The sequence below is a fragment of the Chelonia mydas genome, chromosome 4, assembly GCF_015237465.2.
Source record: "Chelonia mydas isolate rCheMyd1 chromosome 4, rCheMyd1.pri.v2, whole genome shotgun sequence".
NCBI classification, from domain to species: Eukaryota; Metazoa; Chordata; order Testudines; family Cheloniidae; genus Chelonia; species Chelonia mydas.
This window is the reverse complement of record NC_057852.1, coordinates 1560114-1574269: the sequence shown is the minus strand read 5'-3', so window position 1 is coordinate 1574269 and position 14156 is coordinate 1560114. Positions and strand designations below refer to the sequence as shown.

Here is a 14156-nt window from a genome sequence, read left to right as displayed (position 1 = left end):
CTCCTTTTCTTTTCAAGCCTGGACACTGTGATTATTTACCAGTTTCTGTGGGATTGAAGCACAAGTGTGCTCGCAGCTGCGATGGCTGAGTGGTTAAGGCATTGGAGTTGAAATCCAAAAGGGTTCCCCTGCGCAGGTTCGAATCCTGCTCACAGCGAGGCCTGTCTTTTAGCCAGTCTCTAACCCGGGCAATACTCTCTACAACCCTGAGACGCTCTCAGTTCTCTCCACACCCCAAGTAAATCCTGTTCTGCTCTTTTCATAGAGATCCTTGGGACACCACCTCACACTGTGTCCCTGAGGTGTCAGGCAAACTCTCAGCACCTGAAGCCTCTGCCACTCACCTAACGCCCCCGGCCCCATAGATCAGCCATAACCCTGGTTCTGTTCCTCTCTCTAGAGAGGAACGGGAGCCATCAGTGCAGCCAGAGGCACCAACTCCCTGGATACTATGGGGCTGCAGCACCAACGGAAACAAAAGAAGAGCTGCTCAGCGCCCACTGGCAGCCAGCTCCCCCCAGCACCTCCCACCTGCGAGCAGCCTGGCCCACAAGCTCCTCCTCTTCAGCACCCCCCTCCTGCCCATGATCCAGGGTGCAGGAGGAAGAAATAGGACAGGGTGGGGGTTTGGGGTAGAGGTCAAGCAAGCCCCAGGAAGTCTCCAAGTCAGCACCTCTGAGTACAGAAGCCTTCCCTGAGCCTGAGCTACCAGGATCCCTGTCACAGAGCAGGGTGCACAAGTCTCAGCCTCCCTTTCCCACACATGGCTCTGGACACCACCAGGAATGATTTGGCTCCTGGCACACAAGAGCTGAGCGCCTGGACAGGGGCTTGAACCCTGGCCCCGCCCATTAAGAGCCTGATGCTCTATGGACTGAGCTGGCCAGGCTTGCTGAGAGCCTCTCCCCATCCTCTTATTCTCCACGCCCACTGCCGATTCCTCCTCCTCTTCCTCCCTCCTGCACCTCAGGGTCAATTAATCTCTGCACCTAGACAGCCGCCCCCCCCCTCTGCACCCCAATCCCCCATGCCTAAGCCTCCCTGCCAAAGTCCAGCACCTGGCTCCATAGAATTAAGTCTCACGTCTCGCTGGGAACTCGACTTCTTGTGCCCAGAGAAACTCTGCCCCCCTCAGTAGCTGACCTGAGAAACACAGTGTCCACCTTTTCCAAAGAAGTGCTTGGAGAGGCTTCTCTCCTGTGACCATGTGGCCTAATGGATCAGGCATCTGACTTCAGATGAGGTGATTGAGGGTTCGAGTCCCTTCGAGGTTGGACTTGTGCAGTTTTCCCTTTGTGCTGAAAGTCCTGCTTTCTTCAGGGCTGGATCCTCTTCTTGGCTGCTTAGGCCAATGCTCTGGCTTCAGCTAGACCCCTGGGAAGGAGTTGGGTTTGGGCATCACAAAGGCTAGGGCGTGAGCCCCCAGGTGCGTCCAGTCTAGCCTTTGCCATTCCTGACTTGCCAAAGTAAATGGGCAGATGCCCGGGCTAGCGTGTAGAGCAGTTTCCCTCCTCCAAATGTGCACCTGTCCCTGTGCTTGAGGGGGCTAAATAGCGCCTTGGGAGATGGGTGTTTCTCTGCTTCTCGCCAGCTGGGGAAAAGCCTCTTGGGGTAAAATCTCCTGCCCTGCTGCAACAGTGAGCACCTGGAGTGGGAACGGTCAGAGGCCCCACCAGGGTGGCCCTGCTTTCCTACCATCTTCTGATGCTGGCCACTGAGAATCAGCAGCCGCCCTGCATGCTGGTCTGTGGGTGGCCTTCAGTGGGTGTTTGGCATGCAAGGGAGCAGGCTGGCCAGGTGTCTTATGCCCGTCTGATGGCCACACATAGACATGGTCCTCCCCTCCTCTTGCCCTGCCCTCAGTTGCTCTGTGGCTTATAAACCTTCCCTTGGAGCTGTCAGCACCAGCCGCCTCTGCTCCAGGTGCCCAGATGAGGAGAGGTGTGCTGGGATCCAGCCTGGGAATCTTCCTGCCTAGCCCTGACTTTGAAGCCTGGCCCTGCCACTCCTTTCTTCAAGCGCCATGTGGGAAAGAGGAAAAGCGTGACAGCAAGCACAAGGGCCAAACTTGTGGGCATCAGGTGAAGCAGCGAGAATCCCAACCACCAGGTCAAACCACAGGACTGCAGGCATCAGTAGCCAGTTCTAGAGCCCCAAACCATGGCAGCCATCCCACCCAAAGACCTGGCTCCAGAGGGCAGGAGTCACCCAGTAGGAGGTAAACAACTCACTCTTGCACAGCCAGAGACAGGGAAGGCGAGGAGTTTGAGCTCCAGGGATTTACCACGAGGTCCCACTGAGATTTGAACTCAGCTTGCAGGATTCAGAGTCCTGAGTGCTGACCATTACACCATGGGACCAGCTTCTGCTGCCTTCTCTGGCCATCAGTGACCCTCACGGGGCTGGCTTGTGTAAGGGGACTGTTGGCCCTTTACTAAAACTTTGTGGGGTTTTTTGGTTGGTTAGTTCCCAGTCCCAATAGAAGGGGGAAGGGTCAATGGGAAATCAGGACCCTGAGAGTGACAGTGCCCTGGGGCAATGGTCACCAAGTGGTAGGGAACAAGTGAGAATTGGTTGATGGAGAAAAATTCGTGGTGAAAATTGGCAAAGCTGTGGATATTTTGAAAAGTTACAGTGAATTTACACATGAAGATACAAACAGAGAGACAAAGACACAGAGAGAAAGAGAAAATCACACACTGCACAGCCCCACACAGGTATAAACAAAAACCACACACACAGGCAGTGTTCGAGTCTCATAGCCAAGAGGGTGTTCCCAAAGGTGGTTTGGGGAGCAAAGATTGAGGAGGGTCAGGGGGGTGAAGAATCACAGAATGGGCCATGCTCTGGGCTCTGCTTGACCCCTCCTGACACTGGTGGCTGGTGGATAGCGGAGCATTGTAGCTGTGTGAAATCTGCCCTGCACTTGGTAAAGGGAGGGACCTCGGTCTCTTCTGAGCTGGGATTGTATTTTCCACAGGGCAAAATGATTGGCAGAAGCCATTTGCTTAAAGAAAACCAGAGCTCCAGGTGAGGTTTGAATTCACAACCTCAGCACTATTCCACACAGGACTGCCCTATAAGTGCTATGTGCTAACCCACTGCCCCAGTGGAACCCCTAGTTAGGGGCTTGTCTCCTTGTTCCATGGATGTATGGATGGATGAGGGGGTTGCATTAGCTAAAACAAATCCATATTAAATGCTGCAGGACGGCAGCAACAGAGGTGGGGAGCCTCCTTCCGTGTGATCGAGCTGGTTCCCACCTTCCGCTGCTGAGGGGAAGGTTGGTGCTTTGAGCCACCCGGTGCTGGAACTTCTCCTGGGTGAGGTTAACGAGACTCTGAAGAAGGGAAGGGAAGTCTTTTCTATCTGTAGGCTCATTGGTCCCCTGTTGGGGCAATGCAGAGGCAAGTCCCGACCTGGGTGAGTCACGGAGAGGCTGTGTCCCATGCCGTGTGTGTGTGGGAGAGGGGTAGGGCAGGGTTGGGGTGGGCTCCAGGGGAAAAGGTGGGTGTGACAGTGTGTGGGGGAGGGGGAAGGGTGTGTTTCTTAGGATATAAATGAGGGCAAAGACAGGGATAATGACAGTGAAGCCCCGGGTCTGAGTGTTATGACCCTGTGTGGTGCTGCCATTCACCTTCCCCTCCTGTGGTCTCAGCTGTCATTGAATCCAGCATTTTTTCACCTGTCATCATCCCAGAGGTGTCGCACATGCCCCAAATACAGAGTGTCCCTCTTGGAGACGCGAGGAGTGGAGCGGATTTCAGCTGCTGGACAGCTCTGCTGGGTTTTCTACATTCACAAGGGGAACTGCTGAGTGTTTACATTCATTTAAGCATCCCCATTCAGCGGACTCCTGAACACACTGGAGATGGGTCTGGAAATCGATTTTCATTTGAAAAAGTTTTTAAAGGGAAGTGCTTGGATTTGAACTAGGAACCCATTGCCCTGCTGGCAAATATTCAACCAGTGAGCTACACTCTCAACAAAGGACTCCTGGAGGAGGAACAGTTTTGTTAGTGAACTTTATCTCTACACAAACACCACAGCTAACAAAATCCCCACACCCGCCCTGTGTCACCAGAACACAACAACAACTTTCCTTGGAGCACACACTGCTCCCCAGCTCTGTGCCCTTCCATCTTCCCAGCATTGCTCCAATGCCTTAAAGCAGGGTCCCAAACTCACTTTACCTTAGGGCCAGTGTGAATCCTCAAATTCTCCCAGTGGGCCAATAATGTCACTCATCCTGCCCAGAACCCGCTCCCCAAAACTCCACCCCCCAAAAACTCTGCCCCCCATGTGCCTAAGGCTCTGGGAGGGAGTTTGGGTGGGAAAGGAGGTCTGGGGTAGGGGATTGGGGTGCAGGCTGTGGGAGGGAGTTTGGGTGCAGAAGGGGTGAGAGGCTGGGCTCTGGGAGGGAGTTTGGGTGGGGGAGGGGGTCTTGGGTGCAGGCTCTTGGATGGAGTTTGGGTCCTGGGTGGAGGCTCTGGACTGGGGCAGGGGGTGGGGGTGCAGGAGGAAGGGGTGGGGGTGCAGGCTCTGGGAGGGATTTTGGCGGTGGGAGGGGTTTATGAGGGGCGGGGATGCAGGCTCTGGGAGGGGGTCGGAGGTCCGGTGCTTACCTGGGGCTCCAAGGTCGAGGGGGACCTCCTCACCCTGCTGCCCCCAGGCACTACCCCCACCATTGGCCGCCGAGGTGCTCGGGGCAGGGGCAGCACGTGCAGGGAGGGGCCAGCAGCCACTGGAGCGAGCAGGAAGACGCCACTCAGCTCTGCTGTGCTGCCCGGGCCCCTCAAGTGGCAGGGGGGAGCATCTGGGGGCAGCAGGTGGGGCCGAGGGAGAGAACCGCCCCAAAACTGCTGGAGCCCTGCAGGCCACATTGGGAGGCTCGCGAGCCGCAAATGGCCTGGAGGCTGGGAGTTTGAGACCCCGGATATAATTGCTTCTGCCTTGTAGTTCACCAAGTCCAAAAGTAAACATCTCTTCAAATCCAAGGGAGGGGAGATCAATCAATGTTCAGAGTCATCCCACGTGAAAGCTCCACGTTGTGGGTTCAAGCTGGCCCCATCGTGTGGCCATCATCTTTCCCTCCTCTCCCTTAGAAGTTTTGGTATTTTGCATAGAAACTTTCTTCCCTCAGGAGAGACCTGGGAACCAGGGCTGCCAGCCAGACAAACACCTTTAAGAGGACGTGTCCCTCTCCCAGTCAAAAAATGATCTCCCGCCTTCAGTTCAGTGACGGCCTGAAGTGTTCCTTATCCTGCCAGAGCTGGCAGTGGGGCCAGATATAAAGAGTGAAACACGACAGATCATAGCTATGCCCACAGTGACTGCAAAATCTTTTTATATACTTCTTATTACCTCAGTGTCTTGTTTTCTCTGGAGTCTAGACATTGACTGTCCCTTGTCCAAGAAATTTGGACCTTGACGAAAAGAATCGACTACCCCTGGATAAGGCCATGGATTTGACACCCACAGGGGTGTCCTACACAGGTACCAGACTAACAGCAATGGCCGCCATAGTTTTTAATCAGGGCAATAAACTGAAACAAACCCCTGTTAAATCATTTCTCAGCCCGAGCCCTTCACCCACATTCCGTAGGGCATTGGGCCACCATGTGGATGTTTCATTTCCCACCTCAATTTCACACAGAGACACAATTTCCTTTGCACAGATCCATGAACAGCAAAACCTCCCTGTGTCTCTTGTCTGAGCCAGGGCACTCAATTCCAGTGAACTCTTCTCTCCTGCAATGGCAATGGTCAGACAGAGGGAAGTGGCTACCTGTGTCCCTGTCGGGGAGAAATTGGCTCGGCTCTTTCTTTATGCTGCTTTTTAGTCCATGAAACATCAAGGATGGAATGCAAGGCTGAGTTCACGCACCAACCCCCTGAAAAGTTTTCATGCCCCAGAGAAAACCTGACCCCTGCTATTGGAATGATGTGCTGGAGATTTGAATCGGAAAGGGACTGTCTGCTTGTCAACGTGGGGAATGAACACTGATCTACAGCAATGTCGTTAACACAAACACACTCTCATTGTGCTCCAGCCAGAAGGGAAATGGGCAGGAATTCTCCCTGTTCTGCCATGGACACACTTACACTAATGCACAGCCGTGAGCGTGCTGGGGAAGTTGGTCTGAGCAAACAATTTGAAGTGACAATTCTGTGAGAACTGAATCATAGTGTAGTGGAGCAGCTGTACATCAAGTAGTTGTGGCCGAGTGGTTAAGGCGCTGGACTAGAAATCCATCGGGGTCGCCCGGCACAGGTTCAAATCCTGCCAACTACGGAAGCACTGGGCTGTTATTATTACTGCAGTCTTAGTGCCTGAGCATCCACAGTGTGAACTGGAGCCAGAGCTGGTCTCTTTGGCTGTCTACACTTAAAACTCTGCTCTGACACTTCTCTAGCACCTTGGGTAGACAGTCACTACAGAGACTGGAGGGGTTTTCCCATCCCTGTAATAGCTACAGGGACAGAACAATTCTTCCTTTTATTTAGCGCTTTCTAACCAGGGCTTAGGTCAGCTTAACTATATTGGTTTGGGGGTGTGGATTTTTCACACCCTGAGACACGTAGCTCTGCCAGTTAAGTGACCAGCGTACACCAGCCCTTAGATCCCTCTGAGTATTGCAGTGCATTCACTGACCTGTGAGAGGAAAACATCAGCTCACAAACACAGAGACTGAATTCCCCACAGTTAATCTCTCTGCACTTTCAAGAAAGTCACAAAATTGAATTCATTCCTGCTAGGACAGAGAAAAAATAAGTGACACTAAATTTTTGGCTTGATTTAATAAAGTTAAGGGTTTAATTACTACAGTAAAAATATGTACTGATTCCTCTAAATAACACCATAACTTGAAATAGAAACACAGACAAATCTTGTCAATGAGGACTAATTTAACAAATGATCTTCCCATTATTGATTTCCACTGTGCCCCCACTGCAGGTCTGGGCCCCTCCAGTGTAACTGCTCTGCATTTGCCTTCCAGAGAACTGGCCTTGCTCACTTCTCAGCAGCAAACGAGTCAATTCCACGTCCCCTCCCCGGAAAAATCAGCCTGGAGCTAAGGGCAGCACTGGCGGGGGAGGGGAGGTTCCCCTTAGTTCCCAGCGAGGCATGAGGGAACCGAGCGCGTCTCTCGAAGAACGTTTGGAGCTGACCTGGGGAAAGCGCCAGGCTGCGGCCGGGACTCAGGCCGGGGCAGCATGGCCGCGCTTCCCTGGTGAGCCATGAGACACGCCAAGGGCTGTGTGCAGCCAACAGGGAAGCAGGAGGGAGGCATCTTCGAGCTGGCGTGTCTCATCTGTTTCTCCCTTGCCACTTGGCCGGAGGCGGGAAGGGAGTGAAACGTTTCCCAGCTGAAGGTTTTGCACTAGGCCTTGAGGATTAAGCCCGAGCCCCCGGCACGGCTGCTGGGAGATGGGTTTCTGACTCGCATCCAGCGCACTCTGCGGGCCACCAGCTGAACCCTCTGAGGCCAAGAGAGTCGGGTCTGAGGTGGCAAAAAGGGGCCTTTGAGGCTCCCGGCACATCTTGAGGAGCAAGGAAACAGCCCGAGGGTACCAGCGTCCCTGGGTGGGCTCGAACCACCAGCCTCTCGGTTAACAGCTGAACGCGCTGACCCCTTGCGCCACAGAGACACCTAGAGACCTGTCTGCTGTCACCCAGGCTGTGCAGCCTGCAGATCTGCTGCCCACGCTAGAGCTTGCAAGGCGCTAGTCCGGACAGGACCGGATTCACCGTGGCTCCACCGTGCCAGGCCCACGCTCAGACGGGCCCATAACACTCGCTTCCTCCCCTCTCTCAGCACTGCCCAAGTGGAGCCTCGGAGCAGCAGGGATCCAGCCTGGGAGCTGAGAGCCCACGGGGCCCTGGGAGCTGTAGTTCCTTGGCCAGCTCCCTGCCTAGAGAGCCAGCCCTGGAGCAGGGAAGGAACTACATTTCCCAGCATTCCCTTGGCCACTGTCCACAGGAAAGGGAGCGGGAGGGAGTGGGGTAGCTGAGACCCCATGCGCTGCAGCTTGCTGTGAATGGGGAGCTGGCTGCTCGAAGGGGTGGCGCTGTGAATGGGGAACAAGTGCGCCCAAGGAGTAGAAGGCCTTGGTCCAGATATCACCCTCAAAGACTTCCCCAGGCTGGACGAGGGATGCTGGTGCGACCTCGCCTGGCAGCCCCCAAAGGAGGAACTGGGTGGACTGAATGGACAGTGCCCCTCTCTGTCTGAAGCCTAGCAAGGGGGGGTCTGTGGATCCCACAAGAAGTGAAAATGAAAAGTAAGGGAGGGGAGGCTCTACTCGAGGACCTGGGCAGCTGTAGAAACAGTACCATGCCCATAGGAGGATTTCCATTCTGAGCCAGGGAAGCAGAAATTGGCTTTTCCTTTCTTGATTTATCCAATATTCAGAAAGGGAATCGAGCACCTGCCTTCCAGATTTGAACATTCTCAAAACTCAGGAGTGCTCAAGCTCAATTTGGGTTGCTTGTTACTTCATTTCTCCCCAATCAAATATGCTGATCCACTGAAACGTGCTGTGCAAAAAGTAGAATAAAATTGAGCAACAAATGCTGGCATCTCCCCAGTGCTAACTCGGACTGGAATTGCTATTTTCAACAGCCATGGTCATTTCTTTTAGTGTTGATTGTTGAAAGGGAAGACAGGAATATTGCACTGGCAAATTCCCCACAGAAATAAAGAGTGGAACAAAAGAATAACAAAAGCACCTCACCTTTTCCTCATTTGTGTAGGACAGTCTTAGCATATGGATCCAGATATCCTCCAATCACACAAGCTGAAAATTGTTCCACTTTACAGCAGTTCTGTAACCGTGCAGGAACCAGTCCTGTCTGTGTTCTGTGCACATCCAAAATTCCTCCTGAATTCAGAAGGGCCTTGCTTTTGTGACCACACTACCAGATATTTTCAGCCCTTGTAAGCGAAGCAGGTTTACATTTCCTAATTGGGCAGGAGGCCTCTCAGAAAAAGTTAGGTGTTGTAGGAGGTGTTGCTTATTCACTGGGGAATGTGAGACCTTCCTGTTACCATAGTAAACCAGTGCAGCACAGAATGCGCTTTGCTCCCAGAGTCGAGAATGGGGTCCTTTGATTCTGTACGCAGCCTATTAAAGATAATGAAAAGACTCCCACTCACTTCAACAAGCTTTGGACAGAACTGGTTATACACAGGGTAACTCCACTGTCTTCCCAGGGTCCTGGGCCCACAGCGGAGGGGGACCATGTGAGCTTGTTGCAGAGCTGCTGATCAGGGATGGGAACTTCCTGGTACCCCAGCCTCCTAAATCATCCAGGCTGCACTTTCTGCACAATTACGTGCTAGCTGAGGGGTGCATGGGAATTGGTGGCCTCTGCTGCAGGTGATGGGCATCTTAGCTACTTAAAGCCATGGCCTAGAGGAGGGAAGCGCTTAACTGCAGAGTCTGCAGCTGCCTAGGGCCAGTGCTGAGGATTTAGAGGCCCTAGTGCCGCCGTTGCTAGGTTCAAGCATGCTCAGCCTTGGAATTGCCACCCCTCCCTTGACTAGTAGCTGGGGCTATCTCAGGCTGGCCTCTGGCAATTGGCCCCATGGCTATAGTCAGAGAAGCTGCAGGTGGCTCTGTGACTACTGGGGGCCATTAAGCTAGGAGCGGATAAAGAAACTGGAATTAACCTCAAGGAACAGAGGTCACCCATAGGAAAGGAATGTCAAGGGGAGCAGGGAAAGAGGAAGCAGGTGAGGCTTGCAGTGGGAGAATAGTCCCATCTGGCTGGGGAGCATGTCCAAAGTAGAAAGGAAACAAGCATGGGCAGAGGTGGTGGTGACCAGGCAGTAGACTAGCCTGTAGATGGGAGCAGAGGGAGAAAGGCTGGTGTCTTCAGATTCCCAAGGGGTAAGTCCTCACTTTGGGGAAATGGTGTTTGCAAGGGGCTTGCTCCAATGGGAGGATGGGTGCTGGGGAGGGGATTTGTCAGAACTGACCAGGTATCTGCTGGCTTTGGATCTTTGAGCTGAGAGTGGGACCACACACAGCGACTGGTGACATGGGGTGGCACTGGAGGCATGGCTATAGAAGGTCTGAATGAGGAAGGAGATAAATCTGTGGGGAGCTGCCCTGATCTCTCTGAAAGTTCTGCTCACTGTGGACACTGGTAAACCCACATGGGTAGAGCTGAATGAGAAGAACTGGGGGCTGAGGGAGGTGTGTATGGCAATGCAGATAGTCATGTAGAGGTGTGTGATCAAAATGAAAAATGTCTCTGAGATTCAGTACCGGGGACACTAGGTCACCAATGGCCCTGCCACACCAGGCCCATGCTCGGAGCCCACAATGACGATATAGGGGCCCACAAATATGTTTGGCACCAGGGCCCACAAAAGGTTAATCTGCCCCTAAATCCAGATGCTGGGGGCTGTGGGTGCAGACCCAGCAGAGTGGCGCAGCGGCAGTGTGCTGGGCCCATAACCCAGAGGTCGGTGGATCGAAACCATCCTCTGCTAGGGATGCACTTGTTTCTTTTTGCTCTGGGTCTTCACACGAGGCAGCGACCAGCAGAACGCCAAGAGCCTAGGCCATGAGGCCAGAGGTGGCTGAGGCGGGGGCCTGCCAGGGAGCTCCCCAGCACCTCTGGCTGCCTGGGCTGAAGGCAAAAGGCCTGCGTGTGGTGATGGCTCCTGTCCCGTCCTGAGACAGCCGTGCTTCCTCGTCCCCTTCTCCCACCCGCACCGGCAGGCGGCTGCTGCAGGGGAACACGAGGGAGGCTCTCGGGATGCTGGGCAGCTCTGGGCAGCTCTTTGTGGCTGTCTAGGGAAAGAGCCGAGGCTTCAGACTCGACCTGCCATTGACTCGCGGGGCTCTGCACTCCGTCAGCCGGGGCAGGCCAGGCTGCGGCTGGGACTCAGGTTGGGGCAGCATGGCCACGCTTCCCTGACGAGGCATGAGGCAGGCCAAGAGCTTTGCTCAGCCAACAGGGAAGTGGGAGGGAGGCGTCTTCGAGCTGGCGCGTCTCGTCCGTTTCTCCCTTGCTGCTTGGGTGGGAAGGGAGTGAAATGTTCCCGGCTGAAGGTTTTGCACTTGGCCTTGAGGATTAAGCCTGAGCCCCTGGCATGGCTGCTGGGAGATGGGATTCTGGGTCGCATCCAGCGCACTCTGAGGGCCACCAGCTGAAACCACTGAGGCCAAGAGGGATGGTTTTGAGGTGGCAGAAAAGGGCCTTTGAGGCTCCCAGCAGGTCTTGAGGAGCAAGGAAGTAGCCCAGGCTTATCGTCCTCCCGGGGTGGGCTCGACCCACCATCCTTTCGGTTAACAGCCGAACTCGCTGACCCCTTGCACCACAGAGACACCTAGAGACTGACGTGCTGTTACCAAAGCTGCTGCCTAGCAGCCTGCACGTGTGGGGCAGAGTGTCGGGGAGTGAGGGAGTGAGGGCTGCAGGCTCTGGGAGGGAGCTCGGTGAAGGAGGGGGCTCCGGGCTGGGGCAGAGTGTTGGTGTTGGGGACACTGGGCATGGCCACTAGGTAACTCGAGGGGATGGAAGAGCATGAGTGTCGATGAAGCCCCCTCGCACTAGGCCCAAGTGTCCTTGGCCTCCCGCCTGGAGGCACTCGCAGCAGTTATGCTGAGGATCTGCAACAATATGTTGCAGAGTCAGACTGCCTGAAATTAAACAAGGCCAAACAGGGCAGATATGGAAGAACAATGCTGAAGGAAGCAGCTTTATGTATGGTTTAACAGATGGTACAGAGAACAAGGGAACTAGCTGGTAACTGGATTGGCTGGCTATATGGATACTTAGGTCAGCTTGCTATTGGATAAGTATGCTGAAGAAAGGATGTATAAAAGCCTGTGTAACTTCCTGCTCTGGGTGCAGGATTGGAGATTCTATTCTCCCTGGACCTTCTTTGAAGCTTCAAATAAACTTTTCTGCTTCTCCACCCCGTTGTGATTATTGGGTGACGCACACTGGGCAACGAACCCCTGCTGTTGCTTGCCTCTGGCACTGGGTGCCGGCAACATTGGGGTGTAGGAGGGGCTGTGGGGTGTAGGCTCAGGGGGGGAATTTGGGTGCAGGAGGGGTTCTGGGCTGGGGCTGAGTGTTGGGGTGCGGGGTCTGGAGGGAGCGCCGGGCTGGGGGTTGGGGTGCAGGCTCCTGCTGGGAGCCGCTTACCACAGGTGGCTCCCAGTCAGCAGCTGGCTGCTGGCATCTCTCTGCGTGCGGCCCCTGGGAGGGAGGGGGGCAGTGGGTCTCCATGTGCTGCCCGCACCTGCAACGCTGCCCCTACAGCTCCCATTGGCCAGTTCCAAGCCAATGGGAGCTGCGGGGACAGTTCTGGGGGTGGGGGCAGCGCGTGGAGCTGCATCACCCTCCCCTTTCCCCACGGGCCCCAGAGATGTGCCAGCAGCCAGCCGGGTCTGGGAGGGGCCCGGGGCCAGGGCAGGCAGGCAGCCTCTGAGCCCCGCTGCGCTGCTGGACTTTTAGTGGCCCAGAGATCGGGATCGACTGGCCGAGGCTGCAGGATCGACGGGTGGTGACCACTGTTATAAGGAGTAAACTGAAATGGCCGCGCGATGGTGCCAGGGGCTAAGAAATGAAAAGCCCCAAGATCCCTCACTCACCATTGACACTGAACAGGGGTTTATTTCAAATCTCTTTAGTTCTGTGGCTGGTAAAACATAAGGACCAAGCGATTTCAAGAGTTGTGACACTGGCGTTGTGGATGCTGTAACCGTATCTCAGACTGAAGAATGATTTTAGATCTGATTCCTGGCAGCGTCCCAAAAGCAAACCCAATAGGTTCTTCCCTACAATTGGTGATCCTGGGCAGCAGGGGATCCCCTTCATCTGCTGGGGAACCTCTCTGGGTCCCACTGTCAGTTCTCCTCGATTTTCCAGCACTTCAGGTGCTTCTGACTCCTTGGGGACGTTTTCCTTGCAAGGTCTGTGTGTGAATCTTTGTGTGTAGGAAGCAAAGAGTGTGGGACTGTCACTGAGCTGAAGGACGGAAATGGTTGGTTGAGAGAGATGGGGGAGAAGAAAATAGTCCCAGAAGCAGAGGTGCTGGAACGGGTGGGGGAGGGAGTGGGGCCTGACACCCAACTTTTAAAGGTGGGAGGACTATGCCCTCCAACTCTTTACCAGCACTAAGGAAAAGGGACTGCAGGAGAGGGTAGAGAGGAGCAAGCGGGGGGCAGGGTCTTGGGGAGATGGGGCAATGTGGGGTTGGGATCTTGGGGGGAGAGTGGGAGCTCAGGGGGAAGGGGTGGGCCACAGTTTTTGTGCCTGTGGCCCCCAGACTTTTAGAGGGCTTCCGCAGCTCCTGCCCACAAGGATGACAAAAGATTAGCAGGCTATTGTTTCAACTACTCGACCACTTTGTGAGGTGGGCTTGTTGTGACTTAACTGTTTCTAAGGTCTCTGCTGTCTGTAACCTTTTCCCTGTTCATTGGCTGACTGAGGATGGTGCGGGGATGGTTTGGCTTTTGAAAAATCTTTCTCTGTGGTATTATAAAGGAGTAAGTGACAGGAAGAACCCCCTCCCCCTGCCCTTGGTGCAGGGAGCCGGGTTTGCTGCTCAAATTCTGTGTTTCACCAATGTCCGGGTTTGGGAATGTCCAACAAGGGCAATTCTAATGGGAAGATGGATGCAGGACACTTAACCTGTACAGATGTCCTATGGCGGTGGGGCGGGAATTAAGAATATTTTGAGGATCTTTGGGGAAAAGAGACTTTACTGACAAGGTTTGTCTCTGTTCCTGTTTCACCTTGTGGTGTTTTGTCAAGAAATTACTGTTAATTTTTCAATTATATTAATAAAACTCTAAACATTATTGTAAACATAAGTGTCACTTGAATTTCCCCTCTGCTAGCAAGAATGAACTGAAGTTTATGACTTTCTGGGAAGGGCAGAGATAGTAAATTGGGGGATTTCAATGGTGGGTGGGTGTTTTACGCTCCCATCTCAGTGCACGGAGTGAAATACTCAGGCAATGTCTGTACTACACAATCATGTCCCTGGAACTGACACAGTTATTACATTGCTTGGGTGTGCGCCCACTGGGCTCCTTGTGTCAGCAACGCGCATCTTCGGTCAACTGCCGCGAGATCCAGCTAGGTCGGGGCTGTCCTGGGCTCCGTGGGGGGAGGGCTCAGC

At 54.1% G+C, this 14156-nt stretch overlaps 1 protein-coding gene, 1 long non-coding RNA gene and 4 other non-coding genes across 6 annotated transcripts in view; 3 read left to right on the top strand and 3 right to left on the bottom strand.

Moving 5' to 3' along the window:
* Positions 1-14156, bottom strand: part of LOC102930774 (class I histocompatibility antigen, F10 alpha chain) — a 1343638-nt gene that overhangs the window by 86298 nt on the left and 1243184 nt on the right. The window lies entirely within an intron of this gene.
* Positions 1-14156, top strand: part of LOC119566052 — a 302951-nt gene that overhangs the window by 40953 nt on the left and 247842 nt on the right. The window lies entirely within an intron of this gene.
* TRNAS-UGA lies at positions 76-157 on the top strand. Its single transcript has one exon. It is a non-coding gene; the product is annotated as a tRNA-Ser (tRNA).
* On the bottom strand, positions 2289-2360 carry TRNAQ-CUG. Its single transcript has one exon. It is a non-coding gene; the product is annotated as a tRNA-Gln (tRNA).
* Positions 6214-6295, top strand: TRNAS-AGA. The gene has a single exon. It is a non-coding gene; the product is annotated as a tRNA-Ser (tRNA).
* TRNAN-GUU lies at positions 7580-7653 on the bottom strand. The gene has a single exon. It is a non-coding gene; the product is annotated as a tRNA-Asn (tRNA).